The sequence below is a fragment of the Hyperolius riggenbachi genome, chromosome 6 (genome assembly GCF_040937935.1).
Source record: "Hyperolius riggenbachi isolate aHypRig1 chromosome 6, aHypRig1.pri, whole genome shotgun sequence".
In the NCBI taxonomy this organism is placed as follows: domain Eukaryota; kingdom Metazoa; phylum Chordata; class Amphibia; order Anura; family Hyperoliidae; genus Hyperolius; species Hyperolius riggenbachi.
In genome coordinates, this window is record NC_090651.1 from 243,012,795 (window position 1) to 243,035,929 (window position 23,135).

Here is a 23,135-nt window from a genome sequence, read left to right on the forward strand (position 1 = left end):
ACAAACACGGATTTGCTAGCCAAACCGCACTAGAAGTTTGCTGGCTGTCCCGTTCCCTGGTCAAGCCTGGCCTTATATTTCCCCCACCTTCTCCAGCCTGGCCTGCTGAAACTCACCATCCTGAATTCACCCTGATACCACTTCACCCAAAGCACAGAGAGCAGGATGGGCAGACTGGTTGGGATTGTCCACAATGCTACATGCATGGAGCCAATCTGGCCACCTATAAAGGAGCGTTGAGAGCTGAATGGGCGTGCTGGTTGGCAATGCCCACCATGCTACATGCATTGGGGCCGACTGGTCACTAATGAGGAAGAATAGAGAGCTGGATGGGCAGGCTGGTTAGAATTGCCCACTATGCTACATGCATGGTGCTAGACTCGTCGCCACCAAGGGAGCATAGAGAGCTGAATGGGTGGGCTGGTTGGGACTGCCCACTATACTACATGTATGGAGCTAGGCTGGTCATTTTTGAGAATGCATAGAGAGCTGGATGGTGGACTAGTTGGGACTGCTCACTATACTACATGCATGGAGTCGGGGTGGTCAGCACTGAGGGAGTATAGAGAGCTGGATGGACGGGCTGGTTGGGACTGCCTGCTATGCTACATGTATGAGGTCAGGCTGGTCACCACAAGGGAGTATAGAGAGCTGGATAGACAGACTGGTTGGGACTGCCCGCTATGCTACGCTACATGTATGGTGTCAGGCTGGTCACCATTAAGGGAGTATAAAGAGCTGGATAGACGGACTGGTTGGGACTGCCCACTATGCTACATGCATATTGACAATCAAAGATATTATATAGAAAAAAAGTAAAAAATAAAAACTATTTTCAGCAAAAACTTTATTATTAGATTATATATTCTCTAAAGATGCCTAATCTTTTTTTAAATAGTACAAGCTAATAGTCATTTCAAGTGTTGATGCACTGATCAGATCTTCAGTAAACATACATCAACATACATACATCTATTTCTTTTGAAAGAGGAAAGTGAAAAAGCTTTAAAGCAGCAGGGACAGCCATACTATCCTATGGAAAAAAAAACACATATAAGTAGATAAATACTTGTTCTACTTATATAACATATGTATTGTACTGTCCACATTTTTATTTCAGTGAATCTTATATGGTAAATAAAGAATAAAAAAAACGTTCCAGGCATTTCCATCTTTACTGCCTCTGACTGAAGCCAGTCCTGATGTAATTTCCTCCCTTACTCTTTCTTTTCTCCTAGAAACTGCACTGTCATATTTAGCTTGCTTTGTAAACACGTGAGCACATCATAAATCGTATTTCAGCAGCTTCTGCAGAAGGAACAGGTGTATTTCCCTTCTCAGCCTGCTGTCACACTGAACTGCCCTCAGTCAATCGGCGGGGAGCAGGAATGTGGTAGGGGAGATAACAAGCTTCCCTCTCCCTAGAAATGTACTAGAATGAAGCCAGGCTGACTGAGATAAGATTCATTACAGCAGATACATTTATGATTATATTGGAATGCTTGCAATGCAGACTGGATGTAGACTACATAATAAACACAGAGCAGTGGGTAAATGGAATTCTATTTTATGGCTGACCATCCCGCTTTAACCTCCCTGGCAGTACAATAAATTCGCCAGGGGGCAGCGCAGCACTTTTTTTTTTTTTTTTTAAAGCATGTAGCTAGCCTAGCGCTAGCTACATGCTTCCCCCCTCCCTTCGCTATCCCTCCCACCCCTCCGATCGCCGCCGGCGCTTTTACCCTGCAGGGAATCCCGTTCTGAACGGGATTCCCTGTATGGGCTTCCCTGTCACCATGGCGACGATCGCGATGACGTCACCGACATCAGCAGACATTCCGATCCACCCCTCAGCGCTGCCTGGCACTGATTGGCCAGGCAGCGAAAGGGTTCTGGGAAGGGGGGGCGGCGCGGCGAATCGGCTGGTAGCGGCGGCGATCGTTAAGCACACGCAGCTAGCAAAGTGCTAGCTGCGTGTAGCAAAAAAAAAATTATGTAAATCGGCACAGCAGGGCCTGACCGGCGCCCTCCGGCGGCTTACCCCCGTGTTCAGCACGGGGCTACCGCTAAGGAGGTTAAAGGGACACTTAAGTCAAACAAAAAAAATGAGTTTTACTCACCTAGGGCTTCCAATAGCCCCCTGCAGCTGTCCGGTGCCCTCACCGTCTCGCTCCGATCCTCCTGGGCCCGCCGGCAGCCACTTCCTGTTTCGGTGACAGGAGCTGACAGGCTGGGGACGCGAGTGATTCTTCGCGTTCCCAGACACATTAGCACCCTCTATGCTGCTATATGGTATATGATATATGCTATAGCAGCATAGATGGCACTATTGTGGCCAGGAACGCGAAGAATCACTTGCGTCCCCAGCCTGTCAGCTCCTGTCACCGAAACAGGAAGTGGCTGCCGGCGGGGCCAGGAGGATCGGAGGGAGACGGCGAGGGCACCGAACAGCTGCAGGGGGCTATTGGAAGCCCCAGGTGAGTAAAACTAATTTTTTTTTTGACTTAAGTGTCCCTTTAAGCACTGATTACTGTATTTTTTCTATACAATATACTTGTTTGATGATTATATTGATCTGGTGTAGTGGAACACCTTGAAGGATAATATTTATCCTATATTTATAGCAAAAAAATTTATCCACTATAACAGTATAACTACTCCCATATTGCATGATTCACAAAGCTTCTTCACCTGTTTTCCTCTGTTTTCACTGTATCTATGTTACTTTTTTAAGCTCCCAAAGAGCAAAAATATAATATAATTGTATAGTAAATATAGTAAGAAAGGTAATATTAAAATGAAGTTAATCCGGGACACCTTTGCTTGTAAATGTGCTGAACGGTTATTTATATCAGTTAGGTGATAAATAAGGCATTTATGAGAAGTTTTGTGAATAAAGTCCATTGTTGAATTCTTTTAACCATTGATAATGTCAAAAGCGAGGAGTAAGGAGAACTGTTGCTCAGAAGTCCAAAGTGTTCTTTTCAGATGTTTGCATTTCATTTGTAAATCAAGGTCCCAGAATCTGTAGGAAGAGTGGAGATGCTTGAAGTACAGTGTGAAGTTTCCACAGTCAGCAATGATTTAGAGAGCCTCCTCATCTGCTGGTATTGGTCCACTGTGTTTGATCAAGTCCAAAGTCAGTGCAGCCATCTAACAAGAAATTTAAGAGCATTTGATGCTCTGACAACCTCTATGGAGATGCTGATGTCATTTTCCAGCAAGACAATGCAAAGGTACCAATACCATCACCATGGTATCACTGGGCTTCTTTGGCCAGCAAATTAACCTCACCTAAACCCCCATAGAGAATCTATGGGGTATTGTCATGAGGAAGATGTGAGTCCCCAACAACCAAAAATGCAGACAAGCTGAACCTCAGGAGTGCCATAAGCTCAGCGTCTCCATGCCATGCTGCATTGATGCAGCAATTCATACAAGAAGAGCCTGACCGGGTATTGAGTGCATACATGGACATAGTTTTCAGTAGGCCAACATTTCTGTACTAAAAATATGTTTTTTGAGATACTTAATTGTGGGGATTTCATTAACTGTAGGTCATAATCATCAAAGTTACAACAAATAAACAGTTGAAATATATCACTGTATGTGCAATGACTCTAATTAATACATCAGCTTCATTTTTTTTAGCTGAGTAACTAAAAAAAATATACTGTACTTTTTTATGATATTCTAATTTATTGCGATGCACATGTATATAAGCAGCAATAAGTTGTTCTACTGATAAGAGTTAAAGTGTTATATTTATGTTTTGGTAGTATATTGGCTTAACAACTTGAATATCTTTTTAGTTAAAAGTAAGAGGGAAAACACAGGGGAAGCATCTGTGTTTCAAAAGTTATAGCTTCCTTCTGGGAACTAGTGAAAACTTAGGAAGGCTGTTCAGGGACTTGTCTTTGGAGAACATCTCTCCAGCTCAAGCTCTAGCCAAGAATAGAATATAAATTGAGGTAAACAATATAGTCTGCCTTTTCAGGATCAAAAGCACAGGCCGACATGTGCAAACACAACCTACAAATGAAATGGTACTGATTTCATGATTATAGGTAAATTATATTCCCTCACTTCACATAACCTGTTCATTTTTTTTTCCTGCAACAGGAAATCTTCCATTCTAAAGTGCAAGTAGTGGATCATTACCGAATATGACCTGTTCTTATTTATCGCAGACTGATAAAACAGCAAGGTGTTAAAGTGAATATACTTTGGGCTTGATTCACAAAGCGGTGCTAACTGTTAGCACGCTTGTGAAAAGCCCCTCTTCCCGGCTTAAGTCAGTTTGGGCGTGATAAATATCACTCGTGCACAAAGTCCAGCGCACAAAACGTTACATCACGGTGCAACGAAAACGGCGCACCCCATGAACCTATAAGGTCATATTGGGTGCGACTTTGACGCCGCATGGTGCGACCTTAACGTCGTACTCAATACGACCTTATAGGCACATCGGGTGCGCCGTTTTCATCGCACCGTGATGCGATGTGTCGCGCACACCGCGCTGTGCACGCGCAAAGTAGGCAAAAAGTTTCTCAGAGCTCTTTGACCCAACTTGGGTTGAAGACGGTTCTGTTTTCTGAAGCACTTAAACAACCAAGAAATGGTGAGACAGGCTGCGATATGGTTTTACTGAAGGAAAGTTCAAAGGGTCATTAGCTCTGCTCTGTTTCATAGTTTAAAATACAGTGTGGTTTGTAAACTGCAAATATGACAGAATGATGAAATGTTACATAAATAAAAAAAGCTATATTATGGAAAATAAAAATAAGAGACTTTTCTTTGCTACTAATGTTCCATTCATTATCCGCACTACACATATAATTCATTATATCAAAAGTTTTGGGGGTTTTTTGCTTCAGGTTTGCTTTTACCACTCTGCGACGCAGGATGGCGGCCCCAGAGTGGCTTCCTCGTGGAGCGAGATTTGCAGGGAGTGAGCGATTGCTTGAGTGTGCATTCCCTGCAGTCAATACAGCGGTGCACAGCAAGCAGACTGCCAGCTGCGATCGGAGCTAGCAGGCTGCTATTTACATGAAAAATGGTGAATAACGTGTACAGTGCTGTGATCTAACACAGCACTGTACAGAGGACAGCCTTTTCACTTAACTGTCCCTCCAAATGGCTCATAACCTGATCCTCATTATAGGCATATGCCTATGTATGTGTAGTGTAGTGGATATAGTGATCTAGGGCTAATTTAAGGGGGAGGGGGGAATAAAAGAAATATGTTGTTGTTTTTTTAAATAATCATTTTTAACTAATTAAAAAAATTGCAGCAGCAATCAGAGACCCACAAAAGAAAGCTCTATTTGTGAGAAGAAAAGGAGGTAAAATATATTTGGGTGCTAAGTTGTATGACCGAGCAAAAACTGTTAAAGAGAACCCGAGCTGGGTTTGTCAAATTATATTAGGCAGGTCATTGTATACAGAACATGCCTCTGTGTCCTTCCATTGTTCCTCCAGCCCCAACCTACCGGGCTCTGCTGTCCCCCATTAAAAAACACATGCAGATTGTCGCTAGCCTATTTACCTCAGCCTGTCACTCACCGCCGCTCCCCCGCCTCCTGTATTACACGGCTCCCCCACCTTTGTCCCTTCTCTCCCAGCCTCCATAAGCCGGTTGGAGGAAGCTTACGGAAGCGTGTCGCTAGCCTGGCAGTATTTTAATGGGTGACAGCAGAGCCCAGGGGGGAGCTGGAGGCACAATGGAAGGACACAAAGGCAGGTCATTGTATACAGAACATGCCCTTGTGTCCTAATATGATTTGACAAACCCACCTCGGGTTCTCTTTAAAGTTGTAAAGTGTTGAATTGTAAAAAATGGCCTGGTCACTAGGGGGGTATAAACCTCTGGTTCTCAAGTGGTTAATGTGGCACTGAAGCAAAACAAAACTTATGATATCAATGGAAGACAGAGCCGCTGCAACCACCAACACAGAGCCAAAGGGGAGCTAGGGATCCAAACGTCTCCAAGCAAAGTTTCCAAAAAAGGATATACCACTACACAGATTGGTAAAAAAAATCCAAGGCTTTATTTAGCACATCAAATGACACACAGAAAAAAGCTCACGCGTATCGGAGCTCTGCATGGCTCCTTAATCATAGCTCATAGGACGCACAGCCCGGCCAGCAGCTGTGCACTAGAGACCAACCGGAAGTGGATCCCGGGGGCTTTTCGGGGGGCAGTTAGGTAAGCTACAGGGGACAGAGAGGAGAATGGGGGGGGGAGCGGTGGACATCAGGACAAGTGACAGTATATGCTGCTCCCCCCGTTTCTCCAAAATGTTTGACCTTTGGTATCTTTTAACTACTTCCCTTCCCCGGGACGAGTAACTACGTCCTTGCAAAATGCCATAACTGTTTGCAGGTCACGTCCCTCCCCGATGTGCGTTAACGCTCGCCCGCCACCTCCACCCCATTACCGCCAATCGTTAGCCACTGGATCAATGTATGGGAACACAGTTTTTTTCAATAAAATACCTATTTTTAATTTTCAAATTAACCCCTGACCTCCTACACTACCCAATAGTTAGCAAATTTTATTTAAAAAAAAAATGTTACAAATAAAAAAAAAGATATAAATAGTTACCTTAGGGACTGAACTTTTTTTAATATGTATGTCAAGAGGGTATATTACCATTACTTTATAAATTATGGGCTTGTAATCAGGGATTAAAAAACTGAAAAAATGCACCTTTATTTCCGAATCAAATATTGGCGCCATACATTGTACTAGGGGAAAATTGTAAACGTTGCAATAACCGTGACAAATGGGCATATAAAATGTGTGGGTTTTAATTACCGTAGCATGTATTATTTTAAAACTATAATGGCTGAAGACTGAGAAATAATGAATTTTTTCCATTTTTTTTCTTTTTCCTGATAAAATACTTTTAGGCTAAAATAATTCTTAACAAAAAGTACCCCCCAAAGAAAGCCTAATTGGTATCGGAAAAAAACAAGATATAGATTAGTTTCATAGTGATAAGTAGTAATAAAGTTATAGGTGAATGAATGGAAGGAGCACTGAGAGGTGAAACTTGCTCTGGTTTTTTAAAGTGCACCTAAACTGAGAGGGATATGGATGTTTCCTTTTAACCTCCTTAGCGGTAACCCCGTGTGTGACACGGGGTAAGCCGCCGGAGGGTGCCGCTCAGGCCCTGCTGGGCCGATTTTAATAATTTTTTTTTTGCTGGACGCAGCTAGCACTTTGCTAGCTGCGCCAGCACTCTGATCGCCGCCGGCCCCTTTGCGATCGCCGCTATCTGCTGCGGCGCGGGCCCCCCCCCCCCTCCAGACCCCAGCGCTGCCTGGCCAATCAGTGCCAGGCAGCGCCGAGGGGTGGCCCGGGACTCCCAATGACGTCCCGACGTCAGTGACGTCGGTGACGTCATCCCGCCCCGTCGCCATGGCGACGGGGGAAGCCCTCCAGGAAATCCCGTTCTTTGAACGGGATTTCCTGATCGCCTATCGCCGGAGGCGATCGGCGGGGCTGGGGGGATGCCGCTGAGCAGCGGCTATCATGTAGCGAGCCCTCGGCTCGCTACATGATAAAAAAAAAAAAAAAAAAAAAAAAAAACTGTTGCGCTTCCCCCTGGCGGTATTTTTCATACCGCCAAGGGGGTTAAACAATACCAGTTGCCTGGCAGCCCTGCTGATCTCATGGCTGCAGTAGTGGCTGAATCACACACCTGAAACAAGCATGCAGCTAATCCAGTCTGACTTCAGTCGGAGCACCTGATCTGCATGCTTGTTGAGGGGCTATCCATAGGATATCCATATCCTTCTCAGTTTAGGTTCCCTTTAAGGGGAAAACCCCCTTCAAGGTGAAGTGGTTAAACTATAATACAAAGCAGAGCTAATGATCCTTTGAACTTCCCTGCTGTAAAACCTAATCTGAAGCGGTATCTCACTGTTACTTTGATGTATAAGAGCTTCAGAAAACAGGACTGTCTTGAAGTTGGGTGGAAGAGCTCAGAGAAGCTCTTTTGCATAGATAACTTCCTGTACAAAATAAAACTATTTTCTTTGCTACTAATGTTCTATTTCTCAGCTGCACTACACATACAATTCATTATATTATACTTGTTTCTGCTTCAGTGTCACTTTAAAGAGGATTCTGTTATCTTTGCAAATGCAGTGGGTCTGTTTCCATAATAATCTATCCACAATCCTTCAAAGCCCATCAGCCAGACAGCTAGGTAGAAAGTGTGTTTGAGGAATCTTAGAACTTCTGCAGCAGGTGTTTAAAGAATTCCATTTTTAACAAGGTATAAACAAGAAACGTTATTTCTTTTCAAGGTCTAACGCCACAAATCTGCTTGGAATTTACCTTTAAGATCCTTCAGTCAGCTTTGAATACTTGAAATCTGTTTTCAATCATTTCACTCTCTTTCTTCCTTTTTGTATTTCCTTTATTTATTGTGTTTATAAAGCGCCAACATATTACGCAGCTTCCTTCTGTCACAAATTTAAGTTGATGCATTTCTTTTTAAGCGTTTTGTAAAAGTAGAAAAAAAAATGAATTCAACTCATCAGCAGAAAGTAGTGGAGTTCACCCTCCTGGGATTGGCCTGCTTCCCCAAGCTAAGCATTGCCTTGTTCATCCTTCTTCTTATCGTCTACAGTCTCACCATGCTTGGGAACTTTGGTATTATAGTTATTGTCCACTTTGAGGCTCGCCTTCATTCAGCCATGTATTACTTCCTCAGCAGGTTATCGCTGGCAGACCTGTGCTATGCCACAGTCACCGTCCCCAAAATGCTGGCTGACTTTCTCTCCAAGTCTAACACCATCTCCACCAATGCCTGTATCACCCAACTGTTCTTCTTACACTTCTTTGCTGGAACAGAGTGCATTCTTCTAACAGTCATGGGCTATGATCGATATGTTGCTATATGTAACCCTCTACGCTATACTAGTATTATGAACAAAACAAAGTGCCATTGGCTCGAGCTTGTATGTTGGACAACAAGCTTCTTCCATTCCATCATCCAGATCATCTTGATCTACCAACTGAAGTTTTGTGGGCCGAACCAAATAGACCATTTTTTCTGTGACATCCACCCTCTGTCTAGTCTGGCCTGTTCAGATATTTTTCTAATTGAAATGGTATTTGTGGCCAATAGTGGGATGATAGCAGTGTTGTCCTTCATTGTGCTACTTCTGTCATAGATGGGAATTATCAACACCATTTTCAAGACTCAATCTGAACAAGGAATGAGCAAAGCCTTTTCAACTTGTGCTTCACATCTTATTGTTGTCACGCTTTTCTTTGGCCCATCTGTCTTCATCTATTTAAGACCTTCAGTATCTTATGCTGCAGATAAAGTTGTTTCTGTATTCTACACAGTTATAACCCCCCTGCTGAACCCCATTATTTACACATTAAGAAATAAAGAGGTAAAAACAGCCACCAAATCTTTTTTGGTAAAATGGTTAAAAAAGTGACACAAAAATAGCAAGCAATGAACGTGCCATGCTTTTTACTCTTTACTTAAAATCACCAGCAGAAGCACATTATGGACCAACTATACCCAAAATGGCTTATTGTTTAGTTTTCAATAGATTTGACAGTGGTTAAAACCTCTCTCTATCTCTCTGGTTGTTATGGTTGTGTGCCCACTGGGCAGAAATCACCTCACTTTCGATTCCCATTAAATCATGGACTTTGCTGTCATCCATGGATGTTTCCGAGGAAAGATGTGAAGAAAATCAACTTGACATAAACAAAGACAGAAATGGAAACATGACAATGTTCTGGAGGGCACGGTGGTGTAAGTTTATAGTACTTCCACCTTGCAATGCTGGAGTCTTAGGTCTGGAACCCTGGAATCTTAGGTCTGGTCATGAAAAAAGGAGTGAGGAAAAAAGGGCGCCGGGTTTTGCCAGTAGTCGAATCTTGCTAAAATTAGCAATAGGTGGTGCCTAACCCCCCCCCCGGTGTTGTCTAACCCTAAGACCCCCCTTGTAGTGCCTAACCTTGACCCCCCCCCCCCTGATAGTGCCTAAACCTACCCCCCCCCCCCCCCCACAGTGGTGCCTAACCCTTAGGACCCCCCCAGTGGTCCATAACCTTAAGAATCCACCTGGTGGTGCCTAAACCTAACCCCCTAGTGGTGCCTATCCCTAAATCCCCCTCTTTTGCAAAGCCATGATATGCGGCTTTGAAGGTAAATTTGGGCGCCCGTTTAGCGGCAAGGGGGCTTTTTTCCGCACAGGTTTGTGGAACAAAAATGGCTTGCAGATAACAATATTGCGGCATTGCATAGTGGACGTGGAGCAATATAGTTATCCGCAAGGCATTTTTTTTCCACAAGTCTGTGCCGAAAAATGTCTCCTCTTGTCGCTAATTGGGTGCTCAAATTTACCTGCATTGCCGCATATTGCGGCTTTGCGGAAGCCATGATTTGCGGTAAAAATTGTAAAATTGGGCATCCCTGATGTGCCCACTACCATGCGCACACATTTCCAACTAATACCTCTAAATGCTTCTTTGGTCATAAGCACCTATTGCAGTGCTGTTTTTTCTGTAAGGGCTCCTACGCCCTTATATCCTGCTTCATTGGAACCCAGCCAGGTCAATATATGCCTAGGAAGGATAAAATACACTAAAAGCAGTTGAAAACCGGGAGGTAGTGGTGAACTTACCTCTCAATTGATTTTGTCTGATTCAGGAAAAAAAACTTTGTTGAATACTCTACAATGCATGTTATGTATTTCACAGGTATTAAACTAACTTCTTCAGGCAGTTTGAAGGAGCAACTATAGACAAACTTTTAGCAGGCACACCGCTGCTACAAAATATATGCAAGGATTTTTACGTCCTCCCTGTGTCTGTGTCGGTTTCCACCCAAGTTCTTTGATCATCTTCCAGATCTCCAAAACACACTAAGTTCAAAGGTTTCCCCAGGCTTAGACTATAGTAGGAACATAAGACTATGCAAGGCAAGACAAAGAACATTTATATTGTGCTTTTCTCCTGGCGGACTCAATGCGCCAGAGCTGCAGCCACTAGGGCGCGCTCTATAGGCAGTAGCAGTGTTAAAGGGAAGCATATGGATTTTTCCTTTTAAAATAATACCAGTTGCCTGACTCTCCTGCTGATCCTGTGTCTCATATATTTAGCCACAGCCCCTGAACAAGCATGCAGATCAGGTGCTCTGACTAAAGTCAGACTGGATTAGCTGTCTTGTTCAGGTGTGTTGTTCAACCACTACTGCAACCAAAGAGATCAGCAGGGCTGCAATGCATCTGGTATTGTTTAAAAGGAAACATCCATATCCCTCTCGGTTTAGGCTCCCTTTAAGGTCTCCTCACTGAATAGGAGCTGGCATATTGAACAGGTGGAACCCTGGTCTCCTGTGTCAGAGGCAGAGCTCAAAACCAGTACACTATCCAGCAACTGCTGGGGGACTGCTAGTGGTATGACTATATTGTCTGTAAGCATTTCTAAAGTTCTTTCTTACTCACATAAAGCTTAATAATTGCTACCTTCTGTATTTAGAATGTAAGTTTATTTCTTGCATAATTTTGGTTTTAGTAATAAGGCTTTTATAATTCCCTTTAGCCCCTTACAAATTTCTACTGATTCTGGTTCCCCATGACTTAAAGTGTACCAGAAAAAGAAACAAAATGTATATACTTACCTCGATATTCTATAGCAGTGATGGCTAACCTTGGCACTCCAACTGTCACAAAACTACAAATCCCATCATGCCTCTGCCTTCCCGAGTTAAGCTTAGAGCTATCAGAGTATTGCAATGCCTCATGGGACTTGTTGTTTTACCACAGCTGGAGTGCCAAGGTTAGCCATCACTGATTTGTAGGCTCTTCAGACCCCTCTAGGCTCCTTATTGCGTCCAGCCTCCTCTCCATCTTGCAGCTGTGACTTCCGCTCGGACCTAGGAACAGATGTAAATTTATCACCTAATGCAGGGGTGCCCACAACAGATGTAAATGTATCACCTAATGCAGGGGTGCCCACACTTTTTCGGCTTGCAAGCTACTTTAAAATTTGCAGAGTCCAGGAGATCTACCAACATCCCCCCCCCCCCCCCCCGTCATGAACAGCCCCCAGGTACAAGTGCCTCCAGTATAGGTAGCTAAGTATAGGTGCCTCCAGTATAGGTAGCTGTGTATTGGTCCCTTCAGTATAGGTAGCTGGGTACAGGTCCCTTTAGCAGGGGTCCCCAACCACCGGGCCGCGGCCCACTGCCGGTCCGTGGGCAGTTGCCAGCTGGGCCGCGGCGGGTCTGACCTCTCGCCCCTCCTCCCCCCGCGGCCGCTGCTCCTGTCATCTTATGAGCTGGCGGCCGCTTCCTGTCACTGATTCCCCGTAGCTGCTCTCCTCCGTATAGCATCCCCTACAGCAGCGCTTCCTGTGCGGCTGCTGTAAGGAGGGAAGGAGGCGGGGCAGCGGCTTCCTGTAGCGGCGTTCGCCGTTACCATGGGAACCGCTGCCCGCCTCCTTCCCTCCTTACAGCAGCCGTGCGACGCGCTGCTGTAAATAGAAGATGCTGTACGGAGGAGAGCGGCTACGGGAATCTGTGACAGGAAGCGGCCGCCAGCTCATAAGGTAACAGGAGCGGAGGGTGGCCTACACTGGGGCACATGGGGGGTTATACTGGGGCACATGGGGCGCTACACTGGGGCACTATTCTAGCTATACGGGGCACATGGGGCACTATTCTAGCTATACTGGGGCACTATTCTAGCTATACTGGGGCACATGGGGCACTATTCTAGCTATACTGGGGCACATGGGGCACTATTCTAGCTATACTGGGGCACATGGGGCACTATTCTAGCTATACTGGGGCACTATACTAGCTATACTGGGGCACATGGGGCTCTATACTAGCTATACTGGGGCACTATTCTAGCTATACTGGGGCACTATTCAAGCTATACTGGGGCACTATACTAGCTATACTGGGGCACACTGGGCACTATATTAGCTATACTGGGTCTCTATACTAGCTCCCTATACTGGGGCAACTGTGCTTGCTGTGCCGCCGCGAATATCCACCCCCCCCCCAACCCCCGCGGGCCCCAGAGAAAATTTTGGACGGTTACCGGTCCCCGGGCCGAAAAAGGTTGGGGACCCCTGCCTTTAGCATAGGTAGCTGGGTACAGGTCCCTTTAGCATAGGTAGCTGGGTACAGGTCCCTTTAGCATAGGTAGCTGGGTACAGGTCCCTTTAGCATAGGTAGCTGGGTACAGGTCCCTTTAGCATAGGTAGCTGGGTGAAGGTCCCTTTAGCATAAGTAGCTGGGTGCAGGTCCATTAAGCATAGGTAGCTGGGTGCAGGTCCCTTTAGCATAGGTAGCTGGGTGCAGGTCCCTTTAGCATAGGTAGCTGGGTGCAGGTCCCTTTAGCATAGGCAGCTGGGTGCAGGTCCCTTTAGCATAGGCAGCTGGGTGCAGGTCCCTTTAGCATAGGCAGCTGGGTGCAGGTCCCTTTAGCATAGGCAGCTGGGTGCAGGTCCCTTTAGCATAGGCAGCTGGGTGCAGGTCCCTTTAGCATAGGCAGCTGGGTGCAGGTCCCTTTAGCATAGGCAGCTGGGTGCAGGTCCCTTTAGCATAGGCAGCTGGGTGCAGGTCCCTTTAGCATAGGCAGCTGGGTGCAGGTCCCTTTAGCATAGGTAGCTGGGTGAAGGTCCCTTTAGCATAAGTAGCTGGGTGCAGGTCCATTAAGCATAGGTAGCTGGGTGCAGGTCCCTTTAGCATAGGTAGCTGGGTGCAGGTCCCTTTAGCATAGGTAGCTGGGTGCAGGTCCCTTTAGCATAGGTAGCTGGGTACAGGTCCATTTAGCATATGTAGGTATTAATGGATGCTCGGGTGCTTAATCACTTACCTCCCTTCAGCTCAAGCGGCAGTGTCTGGTCTCCCCTTTTTCAGCTGCAGGGCATCGCATGTCGGCGGCTGAAGGAGCGCTCCAGCAGGCAGCGTGATTGAGTGAGTGGTGCGTGCGTGTGCCGCCCCCAGCCATGATGTCATGGCAGAACCGCCCTGGCCTCTCTTCAGCCGCGCCTCCTCTCTCCTCCCCTGCCTCCTATTGGCCAGCGGCCAGCATCAGAATTTGATGGGACAGCTGCCGGCCGCAAAATGTAATGGGATGCGGCGAAGCGCTGCGATCTACCAAATAGGCAGTCGTGATCTACCGGTAGATCACGATCGACCTATTGGGCACCCCTGACCTAATGGCTTAGCAATCATAGTGCCAAAATGCTACAGTTCTGATGTGAAATGATCCCTCTGCAGCTAACATCAAATTTTAAAAGGGGAATTACACTTTAAATATATTGTTGAAAAAACGGCTATAAAATAAATCCGCGTGCTTGTCTTCTACAATTTAATGTTAATATATTTCTACTTCAATATGCAGCCAGCTTAGCAGCATTTCCAAAACTAACAGTAGGTTGAAATTGTTCTCTGCTGCCTTAGCAACACTACGCTGTAAGGGCTCAGACAAACTATAAGCATTTTTTCTGAGCGCTTTTTAGCCATCAGCACTTTCTGAGAGCTTTTTAAAAAACGCACCAATTGACTTACGTTAAAATCACGATTGCGGTAAAATTGCGTGATTTTAATGTAAGTGAATGGGAGGGTTTTTTAAAAGGCTCTCACACAGCGCTGATGACTAAAAAGCGATCAGGAAAGCGCTTATAGAGTGACTGAGCCCTTACACCCCGATTTAGAGTTCAGACAAAAATCAAGCTCCTGCTCCTTCACAGCTATAGTTGCCTGCTTTTTCAGTAAGCATGTCTGCAAGTCAAACGGGTAACCATCTATAGGCATGCACATTTCCCTATACATCGTGGCCATTGCACCACTTATATGGTATTACTGCAAACTGACTATATAATGTATGCAGGCTGAGTAATGTAGTGTACGAGAATAGGCAGAGTGTCAGAACTCAGAAGGTGGACAAAAAATAAATAGTATTTTCTACTATAAATAAAGTAGGCTGGTATAACATAGGAGTTGTGATGGCTTTGTCCTGAGCTACACCAACCAACATGGTCCATAAGATTAGGGAGCTTTCTACAGAAGGACTGCCTAGATTTTTCTCTCCTCCCTTTACAAATTTCTTTTTTGGGGGTGATACCAACCTTTCCCTAAGATAGGTGGGGGGGAACTTCCAACCGGCATATGTGGGAAGGCTTTTGTGGGTTTATGAGGAATCTGAAAGCCCCCTTTCATTACAATGAGATCCCCAAATGTCTATCCTTTTGCATGCATGAAAAAAGGTCTCCAGGAAAAAATTGCCCGGATGGATAATGAATTGGTGCCAGTGGATAACGAAATCTCAATAACGATAAACGTCTAACTAAATTGGTTAACCATAAATACGGTTTTATAAGAAAAATATATTAACGTTAAAATCGTAACGCAATTCAACAATACAGCTTAACCCAACTCTACTCTCACACAGAACCCTCCTCTGGTGGTGCCTAACCACTCCCCCTGCAGAAACACCCTTTTATACATAGAAACAATATCTTTGATAACGTACAGTCTGTACATACAAACAAAATATGACAAAAACTATAACGTTGCAAGCTTCTAAAACGATAATATACTTCAAAAACTTTAATGTTCTGATGTTGTTAATGATATTTATTGGGGGGCCCATTTTTTGCCATATTAACGATAACTGCATTAGCATCTATGGTGACGCAATTTTTGTCCTCTAGCCACCGGCGCCATTTTTTCCTGCTTCCATCCTTTTCATGTACATAGGTGAATGGGTTAATATTTGATCTACTATTTGTAAGAAAGCATTAAAAGTAATGTATGTTTGAAATAAAAATATGATTTAATATTTTATAAAAAAAATACTGTATAATCTCATTACAGTAAACAACTTCTCCAGGTCCCGACCAATCTCCATTGTAAGTCTATGGGAGCAACACCTGGTATAGTAAACTCAGATATAGTAAAACTTCAGGTATAGAAAACTTGTCTTTTGGCTATAGTAGAAAGTGGGCGGGGCATGTGTCATTCGTCAGTGTGAGACCAATGAAATCAGGTCAACTGCTCTGCTGCTCTCTTCCCACTGTTGCCAATAGGTGAGCTTAAACCACCCTGTACCCAACATTATGCCCTGTTTTACCCCTGCAACAGTTTCTTCAAGCCCAGTAACAGTTTAACTAATGGCAGCTAGTTTCCTATCAATACAGGCACAGAGTAACAGCTTATACTGTACATACTGGAGGCAGCAGAGATCAGCACACACTGCAACTAGTTTACTATCAGTACAGGCCCAGAGTAACAGCTTTTATTGTACATACTGGAGGAAGCAGAGATGAACACATACTGCAGCTAGTTTACTATCAGTACAGGCAGAGTAACAGCTTATACTGTACATACAGGTGGCAGCAAACATGCTAGTTTCCTATCAATGCAGGCACAAAGTACCAGCTTATACTGCACATACAGGAGGTAGCAGAGATCAGCACACACTGCAGCTAGTTTCCTATCAGTACAGTGCACAGAGTAGGTAGCAGAGATCACAAGCCATGTATCAGTAGCCATGTGCGGCCCCATTCTCCCCCGCCCCGTTAGTGTATAAGAAGCCATGTGCACTCCCATTCCCCCTTTCATGTGCACTCCTCCCCAACCTCCAAAATGCTGGAAATGCTCTACACAGGTAGGCACATTAGTCCACGTTTTGGGATTGTCCCTCAAGTAAAATGCTATGGTGTGCTGTAGAATCACCATTGCCCCTAATTTTCTCCTTACACCACGTATGGCACTCCTACATTTGGACTACATAGAAATAGATCCCATACACAAATCCCAAATATGTCATCTGATATTAACCACACAATGTATGATTACTAAAAACTGAAAATCTGCTGAGCATCTCCTATTTTCCAATCTCCTTAGCACATACAAGCAAAATATGATGATGAAAACACGCTTAAGGTCGAGACTACTAGAATTTAATAGAACACCCAGTAAAAATACCTTCAATTAAGATTAATCAATGTATTCATATACATGTAATTGAATGTACAGCTAAGTGTTCTCTAATCATAAAATGTGTGAATTACCTGTTTATATGTTGCCTTGTTGTTGTTACTATAATCTACAAGTATGTTTAGTTATAGAGTTGAAAACAACTAAAATCGCCTTTAAATATCACTTAAAGTGAACCTTAAGTCAAACAAAAAAAAAAATGAGCCTTACTCACCTGGGGCTTCCAATAGCCCCCTGTAGCTGTCCGGTGCCCTTGCCGTGTCCCTCCGATCCTCCTGTCCCCGCTGGCAGCCACTTCCGGTTTCGCCGGCAGGAGCCGACAGGCTGGGAAAGCGAGTGATTCTTCACGTTCCCAGCCACATTAGCGCCCTCTATGCTGCTATAAGCTTGCTATAGCAGCATAGAGGGCAATATTGTGGCTGGTAACGCGAAGAATCACTCGCGTTCCCAGCCTGTCGGCTCCTGATGGCGAAACCGGAAGTGGCTGCCGGCGGGTACAAGAGGATCGGAGGGACACTGCGAGGGCACCGGACAGCTGCAGGGGGCTATTGGAAGCCCCAGGTGAGTAAAACTCTTTTTTTGTTTTAAATTTAGGATCCCTTTAAGCCTCATTTGATTATAAACACTGGCCTGCTAAAACTTGTCCATCATAACAATTGGTAGATCTCCTGATCACCGCTCCAATTGTCCAGTTCAGCTGGGCGCCTGGTCTAATCAACCAGCCTTATAGGTTTGTGGTTGCTCTGAGATAAGGTAAACCCAGCAATAGGCTGATATTGCACCTGCTCCATCTACTCTAAATTTGTTTATTCCAGGAACGCATGTTAACCATCTTACTTCAATGTAGAATTATCCTCAACTGTATGTTGTAAGTTAACAAAATGTTTTCAATTACATTCTCTGTATTACTGCTTCTGAAATATAATAAAAATACGTTGTTGAAAAAAAAGAAGGAAACATCCATATTGCTCTCAGTTAAAGGGAACCTAAACTGAGAAGGATATGGATTTTTCCTTTTAAAATAATACCAGTTGCCTGACTCTCCTGCTGAACCTGTCTCTCTAATACTTTCAGCCACAATACTTCAACAAGCATGCAGATCAGGTGCTCTGACTGAAGTCAGACTGGATTAGCCGTATGCTTGTTTCAGGTGTGTAATTCAGCCACCACTGCAGGCAGAGAGATCAGCAGGGCTGCCAGGCTACTAGTATTGTTTAAAAGGAAACATCCATATCCCTCTCAGTTAAGGTTCCCTTTAACCACTTGCCGACCAGGGGATTTTTCACTGATCGGTGCTGTGTGGGCTCTACAGCCCGCAGCAACGATCAGGAGTGCAGCAGGGCGATCAGACTACCCCCCTTGTTTCCCCACTAGGGGGATGTCCTGCTGGGGGGTCTGATCGCCGCCGGCTGCATTTGCTTAGCGGGGGGGCTCTTCAAAGCCCCCCTCCGCAGCGTTCGCCACCGTCTCTCCCGCTCCCTCCCCGTGAGCTGCGCAGGACGGATTTCCGTCCTGCGCATTGAATGATAGGCTTCAGCCTATCATATGCCGGCGATCCCCGGCCAATCAGAGGCCAGGGATCGCCGATCTGCCTTACGGCGCTGCTGCGCAGCAGCGCCGTATGATGTAAACAGCGGGGATTTCTTCCCCGCCTGTTTACATTTTGCCGGCGAGCCACGATCGGCGGCTCTCAGACTGTTCATGGAGACACCCTCCGTGAACTGACATGGAAAGGCCGCTCGATCGAGCGGCCGTTTCCATGGTAACCCGCAGACAACCAGTTTACGCCAATCGGCATTAGCTGGTCGTCAAGAGGTTAAGTGGGGCCTGAGTGTATAGGTAGCCATGTGCACTCCCATTTGACCCCCTTTTATAGATAGGCATGTGCAGTCCCTTCCAGTTTATAGGTATCCATGTGCATCCACATCCCCGTCCTAAGCCCCCATCTACACCATACAATTTTTTTGTCCGATTTGATTCATTGATTCGATTCAATCCAACATGTCTGATCGGGATTCAATTCAATTTGCCATTGTTTTGCATTGGCAAATTGAATCAAATCCAATTCTGATCGGACATGTCAGATCAAATCAATGAATTGAATAAAAAATTGTATGGTGTAAATGGGGCTTTAGTGTATGGGAAGCCATGTGCACTCCCATTCTCCACACCCTCAGCGTATAGGTAATCATGTGCACTCCCCCCATAGATAGCCTTTTGCACTCTCCACCCCGCCCCCCCCCCCCCCCCCAATAGGTAGCCCTGTGCACTCCGAATCCCCCCCCCCCCCCCCCCCCCCCACACGTGGGTTGCCTTGTGCTATCCCCCTCTCCCCTTTACAATAAGTAGACTAGTGCCTACATTAGTTAGATGCCATCCTCCGTTCCTCTCTCCCGCCAGGACAGAAAAGCAGCAGCATCAGAACCTCACCTCTCCCATGCTTCCAGCGCGACTCTTCATTTCCTCTCCACCAGCCGCAGTCTGTGAGCATCTCTCCCTCTCCAGCACATTACCAGCCACGTGATAAGTAAGGATCGCCCATAGGAGAGAGAGATAGATGCTCACGGAGCAGGTAAGGATGAAGATTCAGCACTAGAGGCTTGGAGAGGTGAGCGACTCTGCAGCGGGAGCTATAGCCCTGGCAAGCACCCCCCAGCCCCCGCCGTTACCATCTCCTCCACCACTATACGTGATGGGTGTCACGGCACCCTCCCTTGGCAACACCGGATTAGGCCCGCCCCCCACACAAGGAGCAGATCCCACCACTGTCACTCACCAGTGAAACGCCTACTACACACGTGATTCGTCTCACACCCTCCAACCTACAGGCGCTGCTAGCAGGGAGTACGCATGCGTCGCAAGAGCTCGGCGCTTTCCTCCTTTGCAGCGCATGCGCAAAATTCTGCCAGTACTAGGCATGGAAGGGTCTGGTGTTTACATAGAAGCGATGCGACAGGAAGGGTGAGTAGATTCGTTATAGATGAATTATTTTAGCATTTGTGCTGAGTGCCTATACTTGGCAACGACCTTGCCACTTGGAACATTTGCCTAGCGTCTATAGAATGCCTGGACCTCACCTCTGAACTGTACCTTATTGAGGCAAATTCGTCAGTCACTTTTTCTTCCTCGTTTGTCCTTCATGGGGGTGTTAGGCTTGGTTAACACATACATCTGTACAGGGGTGTAGCAATAGCAGTCATAGCAGCTGCTGTGGGGCCCTAGAGCAGAGGGGGCACAATGGTAATTGATTTTTTTCACTTATAACTTTCTTGTGATCATTACCTTTTAACTTTGTCTTAGTGCCCATAGACTATATGCAGTGTAGATTGCATGAGAATGTAATTTGCCCAAATAACTCACATCCATAGGGTAAGGGCAGGTGGCATTGCTCAAGTGTGCCTACATCTCAGGGCCCCATGATCTCTAGCTAAGCCACTGCATCTGTACATTCCCTATCCTCTCCAATACTGTCCTGAGAAAAAGTTGGGATACATACAAACTGCATTGGGGTACAGATGGTCAGTGACGTGCAAAACACTATGGCCTCAATGCAAATTGTATGCATTCTGAAACTGGACCAACCAAAATTTAACAGGAAGTGCATTTGATTAACCAGTTCCAAGTTGTATGAAATTTGCATGCAAACTCGAAGGGCTGGTTGACATGCGCGTTCAATACGTGGTCATGGATTTCAACGCTCAAAGTCTGTCCATTTGAATGGATAGCATTTTTTAAAAGGTGCTATCGGCTTTTCCCTAAGTTCGTGAAAAACACTATGCTCAATCCCATCGTCTCATCCTGGACAGTACATGTAGCATCCAGATTCGGCTAAGTTTGAAGTTTCTGTGTCCCCCTATATAGACCTGTATCAGAAGGCTTTTGTTCACACTATACATTAGTTTCTTACCCATTTCTAGGTACAGACTAACCAGCAAGCTCATGGTGAACCAGAACTCATTGGAGTGTGTGAGGGGCTACAGTGGTCCAAAAAGCCCTGTTACTAAAATGCTATGGAAAACAAAAGTTTGCTTTCTTAAAACTGAAAGTATTTGCGATAATTCAGGTTGGAGTAAGCGCTGAGATGTCCCCCAGTGCATCACTGCTGAGATATGCAAATCAACCACTGTTGCCCTTGGAAGCTAAACACACCTCCAGATCCACTGGAATGCAATAATGTGTCAGTTTATTTGTACAGAGCCATAATAATCCAACATGCATACAGACTGTTTTGGAATGGTTGATCCTCATCAGTGCATGGCACCTTCAAACTGATAGAAAAAAGATGCAAAACTGACAGGCCACTACTGGACTGGACTAGAAAAGTGCAGATTTAAGTGTAAACACAGCCATAGAAACACATGCAAAACTGATGCCAACTGCCTAAAACTGATAAGACAAGGACACCTTTTATGTGTGAATCAAGCCTTATTGGAACTGAAGCAACGGATCTGTTGGCAATGGACATGTCTGAATGGATCCTATACCTAACACAGGATCTGTTAAAATGTCAGTTGATCCATTGGCTTCTAAACTTAGAAACTGACCTAATGCTGGGCATACACGGTAAGATAATGCGCCGGAATCGAGCCAGCGGCTTGATGCCCGCGCGTCACCGCTCGTCCACGTGGATCGATTCTCGCTCATCCCCGCAGGCACTTCCTTATCAGCGCTTCGTTTTTGCCCATTATCCGCCCGCGGGGATCGAGCCGGGAATCGATCCACGCGGTGATCGGACGTGTCGTTAATTATCAATCAAGCCATCAGCGGCTCGATTGATAAGAAAATACACCGCCGTGTATGCCCAGCATTAGGGCCTGTCTCCACAGTTTGTCTGTGCGTCAGTTTTTCTGCATGAGTTGTCTGAAAGTTTTGCATTGCTGTCAATTGTTGGGTTTTTTTTTTTTTGCATGTGAAAAAATGCATTCAAGTGTGAACTAGCCCATTTATTAACATAGGCCCTAATGCTTCATACACACTTGAGATAAAAGTCTTTGGAAAAGGCAAGATCACAGACCAATTTTACCCCATTCCATGTAGTATGAGAGCCATACTCTACACAGTCTATTCTATGGAGCTGCACTCCCCATCAGATAAAATCTTTGCAAGATGCTGCACACAAAGATGCCCGTACACACTCAAAAGATCATTATCGGCAAAAGATCTGTTCCTGCAAAATATCCATTCCTGCAAAATGCATTCATAGTCTATGAGATCTGTAGATCATCATAGACACCTTGTTTAACCACTTCAGGACCACAGTCTTTTCGCCCCTTAAGGACCAGAGCCTTTTTCTCCATTCAGACCACTGCAGCTTTCACGGTTTATTGCTCGCTCATACAACCTACCACCTAAATGAATTTTACCTCCTTTTCTTGTCACTAATAAAGCTTTCTTTTGCTGCTATTTGATTGCTCCTGCGATTTTTACTTTTTATTATATTCATCAAAAAAGACATGAATTTTGGCAAAAAAATGATTTTTTTTCACTTTCTGTGCTGACATTTTTCAAATAAAGTAAAATTTCTGTATACATACAGCGCGAAAAATGTGGACAAACATGTTTTGGATAAAAAAAAACCCATTCAGTGTATATTTATTGGTTTGGGTAAAAGTTATAGCGTTTACAAACTATGGTGCAAAAAGTGAATTTTCCCATTTTCAAGCATCTATGACTTTTCTGACCCCCTGTCATGTTTCATGAGGGGCTAGAATTCCAGGATAGTATAAATACCCCCCAAATGACCCCATTTTGGAAAGAAGACATCCCAAAGTATTCACTGAGAGGCATAGTGAGTTCATAGAAGATATTATTTTTTGTCACAAGTAAGTGGAAAATGACATTTTGTGACAAAAAAATAAAAAAAAAAAAGTTTCCATTTCTTCTAACTTGCGACAAAAAAAAATGAAATCTGCCACGGACTCACCATGCCCCTCTCTGAATACCTTGAAGGGTCTACTTTTCAAAATGGGGTCATTTGTGGGGTGTGTTAACTGTCCTGACATTTTGGGGGTGCTAAATTGTAAGCACCCCTGTAAAGCCTAAAGGTGCTCATTGGACTTTGGACCCCTTAGCGCAGTTAGGCTGCAAAAAAGTGCCACACATGTGGTATTGCCGTACTCAGGAGAAGTA

The 23,135-nt window shown here is 45.0% G+C and overlaps 2 protein-coding genes and 1 pseudogene across 2 annotated transcripts in view; 2 read left to right on the forward strand and 1 right to left on the reverse strand.

Annotated features, from left to right (window-relative positions):
* LOC137521406 (zinc finger protein 664-like) overlaps positions 1-19,825 on the reverse strand; it is a 112,976-nt gene extending 93,151 nt beyond the window's left edge. Inside the window, exon 1 of the mRNA XM_068240596.1 lies at positions 19,783-19,825. The gene's annotated coding sequence lies outside the window, so the exon portion shown is untranslated. The remainder of the gene's footprint in view (positions 1-19,782) is intronic.
* Positions 8,539-14,959, forward strand: LOC137522700 (olfactory receptor 4Q3-like; annotated as a pseudogene).
* A 35-nt stretch (positions 19,826-19,860) lies between the features above and the next one.
* Positions 19,861-23,135, forward strand: part of LOC137521405 (uncharacterized) — a 40,584-nt gene continuing 37,309 nt past the window's right edge. Inside the window, exon 1 of the mRNA XM_068240593.1 lies at positions 19,861-19,967. The gene's annotated coding sequence lies outside the window, so the exon portion shown is untranslated. The remainder of the gene's footprint in view (positions 19,968-23,135) is intronic.